The 15,124-nt window shown below is 41.6% G+C and overlaps 1 protein-coding gene across 4 annotated transcripts in view; it reads right to left on the bottom strand.

Moving 5' to 3' along the window:
• LOC311106863 (unconventional myosin-VI-like) overlaps positions 1–12,754 on the bottom strand; it is a 118,476-nt gene extending 105,722 nt beyond the window's left edge. For all 4 annotated transcript variants that reach the window (XM_084149247.1, XM_084149246.1, XM_084149245.1 and 1 more), the window contains exon 1: positions 12,611–12,754. The gene's annotated coding sequence lies outside the window, so the exon portion shown is untranslated. The remainder of the gene's footprint in view (positions 1–12,610) is intronic.
• Between the last annotated feature and the right edge of the window lie 2,370 nt (positions 12,755–15,124).

Consider the following 15,124-nt stretch of genomic DNA (forward strand, 5'->3'; position numbering starts at 1 on the left):
TTCATTCTCAATTGAAAATCAACAGGACGCAGGAGCGTTTACGTTCCGCAGCGGTTCGCTTTCTTCTACAAACTTTTCTAAAAACTGAAAAAAGTACAACATGGCTGCTAAGAGTGGATAAGCTAAATCGAAGTCCAAGTATACAAATTTGGATGAGATTATTGCAGAAATTGACCGGGAGAGTGACACTGCACGAATGGATGAGGAGTTTTGATTCCAGGCCGCAAGAAAGATTTTTGGAAGGAAAATATACTTTTAGATCAGTAATTAAAATACGATTTTGCTTTTCATGCTAATGCAGTTGCGTGCGTTAGGGTATGTTGGCTATGACATGCTGTGGTTTTTGAGTGTCTTATTGCCTATTGGTCCACATATTTCATTACAGTGATTGTGTTCCCCATACTCTATATAATATAAATATTTATAGATAGGTGTTGTGTATTTGATGTATTGATGCAGGGCTCATCCATACAAGTACTGATGCAGGGCTCACCCCCTGCTAAAATAAAAGGTTCAATCAAATAAGTAATAGTAAACTTGAGTTCTGAATTTTTTTACATCCTTAATAGTGGTGTCAGATGACCTCTGGGAGCAAACTCCAAAGAGACTACATTAAAGTCCTCCATCCCCCACTCATTCAAAACATAGGAACTGGTTCCTCCAGTCTGACCCCTCTGTTGTTTCTGGCTCCACACCCACACCCCACCCGGCCATCTAGAGGAGTGAAGGTTAGTACCTTTTATGTAGGGAAGCTAATGATCCATCATGTATGACATTCCTGGGAGTGTGTAAACTTTGATTTATTTATTTATTACCATAGCATTTTTGTATGTTCTCTATAGTTATGTACTTGGTGGCCACTTGGGTACATTTGGGCAAACTTGTGAGGGACATCTGGGAGACTTCATACTAAATATGATATAGCTCTCTCATTCTTGAATGTATCAGTCTGAAACTTTGCACAAACAGTGTTGCCCTATTGTGGACAACATCTAAATCATCCCCAGCTTCCCATCTCAATGTATGGCCTTTCTCTTGCATTTCAAAGATGACGCAAAAAAAAAATACACGTTTTTTGTTTGTTTAATCTTTTATCAGATCTATTGTGTTATATTCTCCTACATTAATTTCACATCTCCACAAACGTAAGTGTTTCCTTTCAAATTGAATCAAGAATATGGATATCCTTGCTTCAGGTCCTGAGCTACAGGCAGTTAGATTTGGGTACGTCATTTTAGGCGGAAATTGAGATGAAGGGTCCTATCCAGAAGAGGTTTAATTGTGTTTATCATCATTTATATAATATCTGCTAAGAAATCATTTCAGCCTGCAAAATGTAGGCTAATGGAGTATGAGCTCAGAGTGGGAGGGGCCTACTCCAGCAGACTAGTGTGTACCTTAATACCATATGTCATGCTTAGTAACTATCTATGATCAGTTAGAACTTGCATCATGGAGTAAGAGTCAGGTGGTGGTGGTGGTTTATCGAGACATGAGCTATGTCCCAGAGAGAGATTTTAAAAGTATTGCTTCCCTGCCATGAAGGGTGCGTCGGTTTGGCCTAGAATACAGTCTGTACACCACAGTCAGTTGTGTGAGTGAGGATTATCATACCTGACAAAGCAGGTTTTGAAACTACAGGCCTAATGATTTAAGTTAACACCTTACGGAACTATGTAGGGCCATTCAATTTTTACTGTCATGCTCACACAACAGATATGTTTTTCCTCCTCAGTCAGGGTTCCATCCAAAGAAATGGAATGAGTAGAACAGGTTTGGAACCTCTAACCTTGGCAAATTGACTGGTAAACTAATTCTAATTCTATGGTTCCTGACGGGGCGGGGGGGGGGGGGGTCCTGACTGCAGGTCAGAAATAGGGCTTTCATCCATGCCGTGTTAACTGGAGCTGACATAGGCTCAGCAGGAGTAGGTTCCTGATCCTGGTTCCAGCCAGTCTGGTCTAGGAAGGTAATGCCTACCAGGGTCACAGTGGGCTGTGGCCACCAGACATGAGTCAAGGGTTTAAAACTCAGGAGGTAGCCAACAACAGTACCTGAACTTGGCCTGTATTACCGCTCATGTTTTCCATTTGAAACATTTCTCCAGTTTATGTGCCCAGTGAGTGAATATGACCCAGTATAGGCGACTGTACAAAAGCTGAAGCATTAATCTCAGACAGCCAAGCCTTGCCCAAACTAGGATTGTAAAAGGATAAGCAGATTTCCAGATTTTTGCTATTGAAGTGGACAGGAATCTCCTCCCCTCCCGAGTCCCCCCCCATTCCTAGAGATTCCATTTTGTGAACTCCCTCCCAGTACAGTGAATTTGGTTTTGATGAGATCAGCAGAGGCAGTGAATCCAAAGCCAAACTTCAACCTACAACCCCTGTTACACAGCTTAAAGATTGACAAGAATCATCTTCCTCAAGTTGAAGTCTAATGCCAATAAAAAGGTGCTCAGAGGGACTCTGCCACTTAAAAGTTAAACATTGGACATATTCTACAGGTCTAGTGGTTAACTAGGCCTATGCATTGAATCAGTTCCTTCCTATAGGGCCTAATTCCTATTTCATACAGTTGTTTAGAGTTGATCGGCATACAGTGCATTCAGAAAGTATTCAAACCCCTTGACCTTTTCCACTTTGTTACGTTACAGCCTTATTCTAAAATGGATTTTTTTTTAATTCTCTCAATCTACACACAATACCTCATTATGACAAAGCGAAACCAGATTTTTAGTAAAAAACGGAAATATATAATTTACATAACTATTCAGACCCTATACTCAGTACTTTGTTGAAGCACCTTTGGTAGCGATTACAGCCTCGATTCTTCTTGGGTATGAAGTTACAAGCTTGGCACACCTGTATTTGGGGAGTTTCTCAAATTATTCTCTGTAGATCCTCTCAAGCTCTAGCAGGTTGGATGGGGAGCGTCGCTGCACAGCTATTTTCAGGTCTCTCTAGAGATGTTCGATCGGGTTCAAGTCCGGGCTCTGGCTGAGCCACTCAAGGACATTCAGAGACTTGTCCCGAAGTCACTCCTGCGTTGTCTTGGCTGTGTGCTTAGGGTCGTTGTCCTGTTGGAAGGTGAACCTTTGCCCCAATCTGATGTCCAGAGCGCTCTGGAGAAGGTTTTCATCAAGTATCTCTGTACTTTGCTCCGTTCATCCTAACTAGTCTCCCAGGCCATGCCGCTGAAAAACATCCCCACAGCATGATGCTGCCACCACCATGCTTCACAGTAGGGATGGTGCCAGGTTTCCTCCAGACATGACGCTTGGCATTCAGGCCAAAGAGTTCAATCTTGGTTTCATCAGACCAGAGAATCTTGTTTCTCATGGTCTGAGTCCTTTAGGTGCCTTTTGGCAAACTCCAAGCGGGCTGTCATGTGCCTTTTACTGAGGAGTGGCTTCCGTCTGGCCAGTCTACCATAATGGCCTGATTGATGGAGAGCTGCAGAGATGGTTGTCCTTCTGGAAGCTTCTCCCATCTCCACATTGGAACTCTGGAGCTCTGTCAGAGTGACCATCGGGTTCTTGGTCACCTCCATGACCAAGGCCCTTCTCCCCCGATTGCTCAGTTTGGCCAGGCGGCCAGCTCTAGGAAGAGTCTTGGTGGTTCCAAACTTCTTCCATTTAAGAATGATAGAGGCCACTGTGTTATTGGGGACCATCAATGCTTGGTTTTTGCTCTGACATGCACTGTCAACTGTGGGACCTTATATAGACAGGTGTGTGCCTTTCCAAATCATGTCCAATCAATTTAATTCACCACAGGTCGACTCCAATCAAGTTGTAGAAACATCAAGGATGATCAATGGAAACAGGATGCACCGGACCTCAATTTCGAGGCTCATACCAAAGGGTCTGAATATTTATGTAAATACATTTTTGTTGTTATTGTTGTTGTTTTTTAAATACATTTACTAAAATTGATAAAAACCAGTTTTCGCTTTGTCATTCTGGGGTATTGTGTGTAGATTGATGAGGGAAAAAATGAATCTGTAACGTAACAAAATGTGGAAAAAGTCAAGGGGTCTGAATACTTTCCAAATGCACTGTACACCGAGTATACCAAACATTAGGAACACCTTCCTAATATTGAGTTGGCACCTACTACCATACCACGTTCAAACGCACTTAAATATTTTGTCTTGCCCTCTGTAAAAGGCTGTCATGTGCCTTTTACTGAGGAGTGGCTTCTGTCTGTCCACTCTACCATAAAGGCCTGATTGGTGGAGTGCTGCAGAGATGGTTGTCCTTCTGGAAGGTTCTCCCATCTCCACAGAGGAACTCTGGAGCTCTGTCAGAGTGACCATCGAGTTCTTGATCACCTCCCTGACAAAGGCCCTTCTCCCCTGATTGCTCAGTTTGGCCGAGCAGCCAGCTCTAGGAAGAGTCTTGGTGGTTCCAAACTTCTTCCATTTAAGAATGATGGAGGCCACTGTGTTCTTGGGGACCTTCAATGCTGCAGAATTGTTTTGGTACACTTCCCCAGATCTGTGCCTCGACACAATCCTGTCTCGGAGCTCTACGGACAATTCCTTCGACCTCATGGCTTGGTTTTTGCTCTGACATGCACTGTCAACTGTGGGACCTTATATAGACAGGTGTGTGCCTTTCCAAATCAAGTCCAATCAATTGAATTTACCACAGGTGGACACCAATCAAGTTGTAGAAACATATCAAGGATGATCAATGGAAACAAGATGCACCCGAGCTCAATTTTCGAGTCTCATAGCAAAGGGTCTGATTACTTATGTAAATAAGGTATTTCTGTTTAGTTTTTTGTGTCTAAAAACACTGTTTTAGCTTTGTCATTATGGGGTATTGTGTGTAGATTGATGAGGAAAACAAATGTAATCCATGTGGAAAAAGGGAAGGGGTCTGAATACTTTCCGAATGCACTGTAAATAACATAACTTTAATCCACAAAAAGATTTGCGAATTTGTAGCCCCTAATGAACTGAGCAGCATTTCAGCCTAAACATAGACTAGAGGATTTGATCATCATTGCACTGCACTAGGTCTAGGCTACATCCACTGGCATTATTAACAAGTCATTAACTGACTAAAGGGCCAGGGTGGCTTTCAGGTCACACATTATTACCTGTAATTAAAGTATCAGTAAAACAATGAAAAGGAGCTTAACATGTTCTGTGTCAATTCACTTCTAATGTGCCCAGCCTTATGGCAGCACAGCTTCCAGGATCCTTTAAACTCCTCCCGCAAGAAGCATATCCCTATTCAAGTTCATATTAACTTCACGTTCTCTTGTATTTTATTTGCAATCGTGCTTCGAGTCGTGAGCCATCATCTTTGATTCACATACAACGATTCATGCCAATCTTCCATTGACATACTGTATGCATAGGCCAATTTGTGTGAGTCACTCAAATAAGGATTCAGCTCACTGAAAACGAGCCAGCACTGGGACCCTGTCTGTGCAGTCTGTCTTTTGTCAACTAACCCCTAAGATAACTTCCTCTACCGCCAGTCCCTCGAGACATACACAGCCAAAATCTCTTCCCCACAATCTTGTCTTTTCAGGCGTACAGTAATCTCTTTGCTGTGTGAACACCACTGATTATTCTATGTGCACATCCCAAATGGCACCCTATTCCCTTTATAGTGCACTACTTTTGACCAGGGCCCATAGGTCTCTGGTCATAATTAGTGCACTAGGGAATAGGGTGTCACTTTGGACTCATCCAGAGACTCTACAGACGCCAACAATGAATAGAGTGGAAGCCTCAGTGGCGCCACGGTCGGAAGACACTCCGATAGCAACACCAGGAGAACCAAGAGAGGAGTTCCCACTTCCCCCAGAGCCCATCCATCTTATCCAGCTAAAGAGAACATGGAAAACACATTGAGACACTGACTGGAGCCAAATGGGACTGGCAGGGAAAACAGTGGTGGCCTCTCTCTCACACACACACACACACACACACACACACACACACACACACACACACACACCATTAGGCCCAGGAAACCCAGACCAACAAACCCACAGTAGAGTCAGGAGGACCCAAGCTGCTTATCCCACTGTGTTTCTTAAAAGCACTTGTTGAGTATCAGCAGCGGTACAGGATGGATAGCAACACAGTGGAGAGCCAAGTTTAGTAAAAAAGCTATACATGATTAAAGGCCATAGAGACACGTGAATAATGGATGCTGTAGCTAAATGCTGATCAAAAAAGAACAGTGAATGCTGCATGCTCATCCCATGGGCGAGGCAAATCTTTTTCCACTATTCTATCTATAGAACCAGAATGTTTCTGTGTAGAAAAATTGCCTAATGTCCCTCAATTACAAGAGAAAAAACACTGTAGTCTATTATGTCACAGGGTTGGGATTAGGGAGCTGATGGAATAATATGGGTCAAAGTTTCCCTTGAATAAGCTTTAACCATACATACCCCACAAGACATGCCAACAGGGGTCTCTTCACAGTCCCCATGTCCAGAACAGAGGCTAGGAAATACACAGTACTATATAAAGCCATGACTACATGGAACTCTTCCACCTCGGGTAACTCAAGCTAGCAATAAAACCTGATTTTTAAAAATTGATAAAACACCTCATGGAACCACACAGACTGTGGAGACAAACATACTGTAATATTGTATCATTGTAATATTGTTAATCTGTAATATTGCAGCAATGTAAATGTGTATAACGCAATGTCTTGTATGATGTATTGTTTTATTTATGATGCATTGTTTTATTCCTGTTTGGCCCCCAGGAAGAGTAGTTAGGGTTGTCACGATACCAGCATTGCGATACCTGATTTTCCATGGTATAAAGGAAAACACAAAGCACACTAAACTCTTTGGTCCTTTAAAGTACTGTATGTAAAATATTGTGTGCTATAGCTTGGAAAAGAAACATGTGACTCCGGGTTGACAACATAAGGCTGTTTGTTTCCAACATTAGGACTCTTTTCCTCAAGAAATTCAGTCTGCTTCATGTTTTGTTTCCTTGCCACGATACCTCTGAGGAGTGGGACAACATTCCACAAGCCACAATCAACAGCCTGATCATTTTTATGCGAAGGAGATGTGTCGCGCTGGATGAGGCAAATGCTGGTCACACCAGATACTGACTGGTTTTCTGCTCCACACCCCTACTTTTTTAAATCTATTCCTAGTCATGTGAAATTCATATATTTTCTGTTGTATTTTATGACCTTATGTTTTTTTTACCCCATATGTAACTCTGTGTTGTTGTTTTTAATCGCACTGCTTTGCTTTATCTTGGCCAGGTCGCAGTTGTAAATGAGAACTTGTTCTCAACTGGCTTACCTGGTTAAATAAAGGTGAAATAAATAAAATAAATAAAAAATAGATGAGGGCTAAATTAATTTATTTCAATTGACTGATTACCTTATATAAACTGTAACTGAGTAAAATCTTTGAAATTGTTGAGTCTATATTTTTGTTCAGAATAAATACCTAATGAGCATTCAGGGTTGGTAATGGAAGGGAGAAATAATACATTCATATATTACATTTACATTTTACATTTACATCATTTATCAGACGCTCTTATCCAGAGCGACTTATAAATTGGTATATTACAAATGGAACCTCCTCATGCTTGAGTCAACAGCAACTTTTTAGTCTAAACTCATAGCTTAGAGCACTAGCTGGCTGCAGAGTGAAAAGAGAAGCAAATAAGTTAAATGGATTGAATAGGCCTCTGTCTAGCCTGTGTGTCGTGGCTGTGTGTACTAGGCCTATTCAGCCTTGGGCACTTGTATAAAAACTATCAAGCTGATACTCCATCACCAAATATTGCCTAGATACACAAATCCTATCAGCAACAACACTAAAACATATAATAATAATATGTATAATAATTATATAAAACTCATACTGGTAATGGGCAATTCCAAGGTAACAGAATGATGCGAAGACTCAGCTTTTTACCTTAAAAAAAAACATTGATTGCAAAGTTAAACAAACCATACAACTCTATGCACAAGGACTACTTTCAACAATTTCCACATAAAATTGGACAAAAACACATTTTAGGTTACTTAAAGAACAGTGCAGTTTTTTGTCACCAAGTTTTCCAAAAACTCTTAAACGTCTACTCTGAATTAAGATTGAAACATGTCAGCAGAAAGAATGGGGTGTCAGCTATGATATGACACCTTGAGTTTGAAAAAATCTATTTGGGTTATTTAACTACAGTAAGTGAAGTAGATTAACACATGATAACTGAATTACATCATGGGTCCCTGATGTGTACTATACAGAAATGCATAACTATGGATATGTGATGTATTCATTGTGATGTATCCTGAATAGGTACACAAAGGTTGAAAAATGCAATATTCTCCTTTGCATGTTTGGGTATTATTCTACACATTGGCTATTAGTCTAATTCTAAAATTAAACATAAAATGTTGATATTAGTTGGCAAAGGTCTTAATGTCAACATTATTGGGTTTTGATGCATTTATAATACCCTTTAAGACTTTCTGGTAGCTGTTTTCTAAGACCCCTTTTCCCATCAGTTTGACCAGAAATCAAAAAGTATTTTCTTATTCAAAATGTATAGGATGGAAAATGTTTGAAAAATGTATATATGCCTTAATTTCTCAAAATTATAGACCCTTTGCTTTCATTTGACACCAAATGTATGTGCTCCTATGAACTTCAAAATGTTGGTGCTCATGGATCCTTTTACATGGAAATGGCCTACTGTAACTGTAGTGTGCACTGTAGACTAAACCATGTAGGTTATTGTCCTTACAGCAATAGTACAGACTTTATCTGGTACAGAGTGAGAGCCTAACTCCATTCCTGAGGGAAGCCTTGGGTTGAAGTTTAAACGATTTTTCTTAACGTTTAAATTGCCATTTTGAGACGTCGCACACTCGACGTCCCAACTGCCACTTATCAATATTTCTAAATCCATTCGACAGCATTGTTTCCCGCAACCTGTTTTGTGCATGACTCACTCGCTATGAAACACAGGCACTGGGGCAGACACAGACTCGCGGTGAGAAAGTTGTAAAGCATATCCGTCACCAGTGATTTCATCAGCTGATTTAGCTTGTGGCCTGTCTGCTGCTAGGTAGCTTCACTGACAAACAAAGGGATGGAATTTTAGCTAGCTAGCCAATGATGTTGGGCACTGCACTGATAAACAGCGTGTAACTTGTCACTTATTTACGATAGTTTGACAGCTTGCTGATGAAGTTGTAGACATGTTCCCAGCAGTCAGTCTGTACTTCAGCATGTTTCCAAAGCACCAATCGCTACGTTGTAACATTGGGCCGGCTAAAAGCACAGCGCAGCAGTATTGACTCAGGGCAGAGCAAACTGTTCGCTGCTGTCGCTTGCCTCTGCCATTTTTCCAATTTAACGACGATTACGTGCGGAGTGCAATATCCATGGCAAATAATTTGAAAGATGCATGTCTCCTACTAACGTTACAGCATTGTTGCGTTAGGTATTCGCCTGTTAGTGGTAGTTTTGTTATAACCACTGTGATTTTTATTTTGTGGAAGAGAAACAAAACGTTTTCGGTTATGGATTTTTTCTTAACGTTATCGTCGCAATTTCGTTTAAACGTGAATGTTTACACCCCTACACATCTTCTTCAAATCAGAAAAAAAAGTGTTTTATGTGCTAATAGCACAATGAGTGAAAAACACAAAACAATGCATGCCTTTTACAACTCAAACCTCCAACCTCCATTGCCCTTCTTTCTACGGCCCTTATCCTGCACAACAAAGCCAGTTTGGCGGAGTTATGTATGTGTGTGAATGGACGACAGACACTAGAGTCAGACACAGCACCTGGAGAAGAGGATGGGTAGCCTACACCACAGACGGTGTAAGGTGACACTCCTCATCACACTAAACTGAGACTTTAGTCTGATCACTGGGGCATGACTAATTCAGCTCACATTACACTAATTACAAAGGTGATAGGGTCTGGAACCCTACATATAGTATTATACCATCCAGAAACATGATATATTTGTGCAGTCCCCATTCCGTCATCACTGGCACCCACCGCACACTGTGGTGGTTAGCCTACAATCTGCTGCTGCTATGGGTGGAGTAAATGATTACGTCCCAAACAGCAACCTATTCCCTATATAGTGCACTACTTTTGACCAGGTCTCCGGTCAAAAGTAGTGCACTATAAAGGATGCAACCAATGCCTGATGAAAGGGTTACAATAACCCTGGCTTGTCCCATGTGTGGGATGTTGTTTAAGGAAAATGTCTCCCAGTTTCACCATAATCAACACACAGCGGGCAGTAGTCAAATAAGAAACCAGTGAGATAGCATTTTACAGCCTCAAAAACCTTGTGTTTTATAGTGTACGTGCAGCGCCAGTAAATCCAAAGGCCTTCATACAGGGTATGGCGCCATACCGTAGCTCAATACCAAAATGTAAACGTAGGCTACAAAAAAGTAGACTAAAATCATTCCAATCACGATTAAAATGCAACCGCTGTTAAACGTTTTGGAGGGGCTGGCTTTAGGATCACGCGGAGCATCGCCTGGAGAGAAGCCTGCGCGCCTTTCTTTCATTTTAAGAAAGCAGAGACTGTGCCAGATGGCTGACCAGCAAAGCAAACTGTTTAGGCACTGCGCCGATTGCTTGGAATTTGATGTGGCATTTGAACTCGGCCCTGTAAGCCTCACGACCAGATGTTTTACGCACCGGTTACTTTAACATTGATGTCAGCATAGGCGGCGCATCCAATAGGCTAGTGGCTTCACCTAAAGTAAATTGAATTAAATGTGCCAAAATTTGCTATATAATTACTCGTGCCTATACAGAAATAAATACAATCATTCAAAATACTACACCAGAGAGCATGATTTGGCCACAGAGGATCATTAGTCTTTTAAAAATTAGGTGTGGATTGTTTTAAGCGCGCAATTTGGGCAGCGCGCGCCGCAAATAACCTACCAAATAGCTGATTGTTGAGTTGCAGTTAAATAGGCCTAGCTCAATATTTTAAAAGACAATCGTAGGAAAAACATAGTTTAGAAAGCAAATGGCTGTTGCTGAAAAGAGAAGACAAAGAAAATACTAATCTGTCTCTAGTTATCGTAATTCTCAACTCCCAATTGAGCGCTCTGTAGCCCATCTTACTGGCACCAGTGGAGAGCATTAGCATATCCCAAATATCAGATTTGATTGCTGCTGGACATGTAGACCTTCATTGCAAAACAGTGTGTTATAATTATTTGTTGACATGTGAATATATTTAGCATAGTTTTATCTAAAAAGGTTAACTTTAAATGTTTCACTATTTTTTATTTTTCAGAAATTCACTGAGAATGGTCCTCCCCTTCCTCCTCGGAGGAGCCTCCACTGGGTCTTTCCAATATTGTCTTCAAAATGTTAACAAAACAAAAAAAAGTTGAAACCAGCAGTGCAGGAGCTGGATGGTAAATTGAGCATTTCCTGAATGGACTTTGAAGTTGTAATTCCCTCAACTTTTACTAGCAGGATGTCAACACAGGTACAACACCTCTGTCGCAAAGAGCAGCAGTATCACTGTGACATTACTCATACCAATTCACGCTCATAAAACCAGGTAAGGAAATGACCAAAGACCATAGTCCCTCGAAAAACAATGACATCATTTTCGTGGGTGACCTCCCTCCCCAGACAGTGGGATCAATGGAATATTGTCAACTTGGCACCTCTAGTTCTTTCCATCATCAGTTATCTGTCTGGTCTAGTTGTCAGACCGAGAACAACGTTGCTTATATTGCACACACTGAACTCTTATGTAATCATTAACAGAAATAGATAATTTTCAGGACAGTAGGCTACACATGTGAATAGAGCATAGGCATTCGTTATTGCCATCCATAACGAGAGCACGCACACCGCTGTGTCCATATATGAAAACGGTTTCTATTTTCAGCACTGTGTACCAGCACTGTGTACTGTAGGCTAGATGCAGGCCCAGGCCCATACTTAATTTACTTGCTTTCACTTGAATCTGTTGCCACATGCAATGCATTTGCCCTGTGAGAAGGCAATGAATACAAAAACCGGTACACCTCGGTCAGGGGACAAGTAAGGGTTCCATTAATCCTCATGCAGTCGCGTTGATGATGCATGATTGACAGGATTCTATTGGAATGGAACCATTCGTTGGAACGGTTATAAAACAGCCGTCTGGCATCGCCTATAGTGCATGCTATGCATCTGGGAAACGACTGAACTGAAGAGTGGTGTAATGAACCTTCAGTGATTCCCACATTGTTGTCCTGGAGCGTCTGTCAAATGTTGAATTGTCCAGCTATATGTTTATATCATTCGAAACCCGTAGTGTTTTCTGAAAGGGAGCATTGCTTTCAGCGACAATAGCAACACAATTCCACATTCCAGGATGCTGTGTGAAACCGTAAGGTTTCCCCAAGGAATTATCCATTTGATGGCAATCGCTTTCTGTGTTTTGACAGCCTCAATTGGCATCAATGTAGCCTGCTAACGTTAGCCACCTAGCGAAAAGAACCCTGTGTACAACTACCACTATTTCCAAAGCTTTCAACAATTACATTGGATTCAGTTTGTGGAGGAAAAAGACAGTCGCGGACGTTACCTACCTCGTACGCGTCTCAACCTGTGCAGTCCGACACTTATTTATTGTTTATAAAAAATTGTACGTTTCCGCGATAGACTGCCGGGTGCAGATCCAACCTCCGAGCTCTCCCAGAGCTCCCCTTCCTGCAGCAGCACCCTCCGACTCCCTCACAAGTCCTGGGGTGTATTCATTACGGAAACCATTTACCGTTTAAGAAGCAAACAGAGCAAAACGAGAGTTTCTATTGGACAAATTGAAGTAGGTCCCGCCCCGTTTCGTTCGCTTCCGTTTAAGAAACATTTTGCAACAGAATAGGCGGAATGAATACACCCCAGGGAATTGCTCGTGTAGTAGTAGCATCCATTAACCATTGTGAGCGCTTGACACTACGTGAGTGTCAGTTGTACACATTTAACATTCTTCACCGAGTATACCAAACATTAGGAGCACCTTCCTAATATTGAGTTGCACCCCCCCTTTTGCCCTCAGACCAGCCTCAATTCGTCGGTGCATGGACTCTACAAGGTGTCGAAAGCGTTCTACAGAGATGCTGGCCCATGTTAACTCCGATGCTTCCGACAGTTGTGTCAAGTTGGCTGGATGTCCTTTGGGAATGAATGAACCATTCTTGATACACACGGGAACCTGTTGAGCGTGAAAAACCCAGCAGCCTTACAGTTCTTGACACAAACCGGTATGCCTGGCACCTAGCAACATACCCTGTTCAAAGGCACTTAAATATTTTGTCTTGCCCGTTCACCCTCTGAATGGCACAATCCATGTCTCAAGGCTTAAAAATCTCATCCTCTTCATCTATACTGATTTAAATAGATTTAAAAAGTGACATCAATAAGGGATCATAGCTTTCACCTGGTCAGTCTATGTCATGGAAATAGCAGGTGTTCATAAGGTTTTGTATACTCTGTGTATGTATCCATTCTCTTTTTAAACTGTCTATGCATCTACTGTATGTGGTTCAATAGCCATACTTATTTCCAAGCAATTATGCTGGGGTGCTAAGAAAAAGGAAGACAGACAGCATTGCAGACCAAGTTTCCACACAACACCACAACTTGGGCATCATACATTTTTGAGTGACCTTGTAACATTAAACGGGTGAAGTTTTCCCCCCTAAAGAAGTCATCCAATACCAGATTGAAAGCTAATAGCTACAGATTGAAAGCTGATAGCTACATATAATTAGAGAATCACCTGAAAGGCCAGGGCTACATCTGCTTCATGTTTCTGTACACACAGACAATGGGACAAAATGGTGCACCATGCATACTCATATCACATTTTTGTCATTTAGCAGACGTTCTTATCCAGAGCGACTTACAGTTAGTGAGTAAATACATTTTTCATACTGGCCCCCCGTGTGAATCGAACCCACAACCCTGGCGTTGCAAGCGCCATGCTCTACCAACTGAGCTACACGGGGTATCACCTCACCGGTGCGTCCCAATGTCTCCTGAATTGTGCACCTGTTTTCTACTTCCCATAATTCTAAAAGCATTGGATTGGTGGAGGCATTGGCTAGTGGTAGTTTCCGCCATGTTTCTTATTCCACAAATGTTCTTTAAAGGTACAGGGAAGTGAACAAGGGAGGAAGGAGATATAATTGGGACATAACATGTGGAGGGGAAAGCACAAATATATTACACTCCACACCTGGTGAGGTGAGCTAGTTCATTGGTCACCTTGCATCATGTACATAATAAATGCAATTTCAGGTTGTGCTGGAGGAAATGTGTTTTTGTTTGTCTATTCACCATCCCACTAGGGCCAGCCCTCATGAAAAACAAGGCTAGCTGTGCAAACACCATTATAAGCCTATACACCACGGAAACTATGGTGACTGGTTGAGTGGTAGAATAGGTCTGGATGCACTTGACATTTCAGGGGGACAATTGATACTGTCCGTCACATTTCAGAGGACAGTGCGAGGATGCATTGATCCTACTTAAGCTTCTAAAATATTTATACAACATTGTCTGTGACCATAACCGCAGTAAAGACTTAAATGGCAGGTAAGGCAGCTCCAGGTTATTCAGTCCTGGCTTGCGTCCCAAATATAGTGCACTACTTTTGACCAGAGTAGTATGGGCCCTAGTCAAATGTAGTGCATTATATTAGGTGCTCTGGTCAAAAGTGGTGAACTATAAAGGGAAAAGGGTAGGGAATAAGGTGCCATTTGGAAGGTAACCTTGGTTTCTAAGGACCTGTTGGGAGGGAGCGTGGGAATGAATGCAAAGCTTCTATGAACTCAAAATGCTACACACAAGGAGAGGAAAGCCTCCCTCTGCTATTTTAACATACTTGTTCTTCACATACAGTATATTTAAGATCAATGTGATAACTGAAAAAAGTAGATACAATTATTTTTAAAGACAATAATTAAAGCCTATGAATATGCGGGTAACTGCCAAAATAAAGGAAACACTTGAGTGAACGAGGGATACAAAGTATATTGAAAGCAAGTGCTTCCACAGTTCATTATGCAATTAAAACATGCTTAGGGTCATGTATAAAAATG

This window comes from Coregonus lavaretus, assembly GCF_964263955.1.
Source record: "Coregonus lavaretus genome assembly, chromosome: 31".
Taxonomy (NCBI): Eukaryota; Metazoa; Chordata; class Actinopteri; order Salmoniformes; family Salmonidae; genus Coregonus; species Coregonus lavaretus.